At 44.9% G+C, this 2,500-nt stretch overlaps 1 pseudogene; it reads right to left on the reverse strand.

Moving 5' to 3' along the window:
- Nucleotides 1–2,500, reverse strand: part of LOC123724009 (E3 ubiquitin-protein ligase ZNF598-like) — a 66,526-nt pseudogene that overhangs the window by 47,105 nt on the left and 16,921 nt on the right.

Consider the following 2,500-nt stretch of genomic DNA (forward strand, 5'->3'; position numbering starts at 1 on the left):
TATCGATATAGAATCTCTCCCCCGCTCTATATCGACGTATAGAATCTCTCCCCCGCTCTATATCGACGTATAGAATCTCTCCCCCGCTCTATATCGACGTATAGAATCTCTCCCCCGCTCTATATCGACGTATAGAATCTCTCCCCCGCTCTATATCGACGTATAGAATCTCTCCCCCGCTCTATATCGACGTATAGAATCTCTCCCCGCTCTATATCGACGTATAGAATCTCTCCCCGCTCTATATCGACGTATAGAATCTCTCCCCGCTCTATATCGACGTATAGAATCTCTCCCCCGCTCTATATCGACGTATAGAATCTCTCCCCGCCCTATATCGACGTATAGAATCTCTCCCCCGCCCTATATCGACGTATAGAATCTCTCCCCGCCCTATATCGACGTATAGAATCTCTCCCCGCTCTATATCGGCGTATAGAATCTCTCCCCCGCTCTATATCGACGATAGAATCTCTCCCCGCTCTATATCGACATAGAATCTCTCCCCGCTCTATATCGACATAGAATCTCTCCCCGCTCTATATCGACGTATAGAATCTCTCCCCGCTCTATATCGACGTATAGAATCTCTCCCCCGCTCTATATCGACGTATAGAATCTCTCCCCCGCTCTATATCGACGTATAGAATCTCTCCCCGCTCTATATCGACGTATAGAATCTCTCCCCGCTCTATATCGACGTATAGAATCTCTCCCCCGCTCTATATCGACGTATAGAATCTCTCCCCGCTCTATATCGACGTATAGAATCTCTCCCCGCTCTATATCGACGTATAGAATCTCTCCCCGCTCTATATCGACGTATAGAATCTCTCCCCGCTCTATATCGACGTATAGAATCTCTCCCCCGCCCTATATCGACGTATAGAATCTCTCCCCGCCCTATATCGACGTATAGAATCTCTCCCCCGCCCTATATCGACGTATAGAATCTCTCCCCCGCTCTATATCGACGTATAGAATCTCTCCCCCGCTCTATATCGACGTATAGAATCTCTCCCCCGCTCTATATCGACGTATAGAATCTCTCCCCGCTCTATATCGACGTATAGAATCTCTCCCCGCTCTATATTGATATAGAATCTCTCCCCCGCTCTATATCGATATAGAATCTTTCCCCCGCTCTATATCGATATAGAATCTCTCCCCCGCTCTATATTGATATAGAATCTTTCCCCGCTCTATATTGATATAGAATCTTTCCCCGCTCTATATTGATATAGAATCTTTCCCCCGCTCTATATTGATATAGAATCTTTCCCCCGCTCTATATTGATATAGAATCTTTCCCCCGCTCTATATTGATATAGAATCTTTCCCCCGCTCTATATTGATATAGAATCTCTCCCCCGCTCTATATTGATATAGAATCTCTCCCCCGCTCTATATTGATATAGAATCTCTCCCCCGCTCTATATTGATATAGAATCTCTCCCCCGCTCTATATTGATATAGAATCTCTTCCACTCTATATTGATATAGAATCTCTCCCCTGCTCTATATTGATATAGAATCTCTCCCCTGCTCTATATTGATATAGAATTTACACAGACAGACAGACAGGTATACCAGCTAGCCAGGCAGGTATAACAGGCAGACAGGTATAACAGGCAGACAGGTATACCAGCTAGCCAGGCAGGTATAACAGGCAGACAGGTATAACAGGCAGACAGGTATAACAGACAGACAGGTATAACAGCCAGCCAGGTATAACAGGTAGACAGGTATAACAGGTAGACAGGTATAACAGCCAGGTATAACAGGTAGACAGGTATAACAGCCAGGTATAACAGGTAGGTATAACAGGTAGACAGGTATAACAGCCAGGTATAACAGCCAGGTATAACAGGTAGACAGGTATAACAGCCAGGTATAACAGGTAGACAGGTATAACAGCCAGGTATAACAGGTAGACAGGTATAACAGCCAGGTATAACAGGTAGACAGGTATAACAGGTAGACAGGTATAACAGCCAGGTATAACAGCCAGCCAGGTATAACAGGTAGACAGGTAGACAGGTATAACAGACAGCCAGGTATAACAGGTAGACAGGTATAACAGCCAGGTATAACAGGTAGACAGGTATAACAGCCAGACAGGTATAACAGGTAGACAGGTATAACAGCCAGGTATAACAGGTAGACAGGTATAACAGCCAGGTATAACAGGTAGACAGGTATAACAGCCAGCCAGGTATAACAGGTAGACAGGTATAACAGCCAGCCAGGTATAACAGGTAGACAGGTATAACAGGTAGACAGGTATAACAGTAAAGACAGGTATAACAGGTAGACAGGTATAACAGCCAGGTATAACAGGTATAACAGCCAGACAGGTATAACAGTAAAGACAGGTATAACAGCCAGCCAGGTATAACAGGTAGACAGGTCTAACAGCCAGGTATAACAGGTATAACAGCCAGACAGGTATAACAGTAAAGACAGGTATAACAGCCAGCCAGGTATAACAGGTAGACAG

Source organism: Salmo salar, unplaced genomic scaffold, assembly GCF_905237065.1.
Source record: "Salmo salar unplaced genomic scaffold, Ssal_v3.1, whole genome shotgun sequence".
Lineage (NCBI taxonomy): Eukaryota > Metazoa > Chordata > Actinopteri > Salmoniformes > Salmonidae > Salmo > Salmo salar.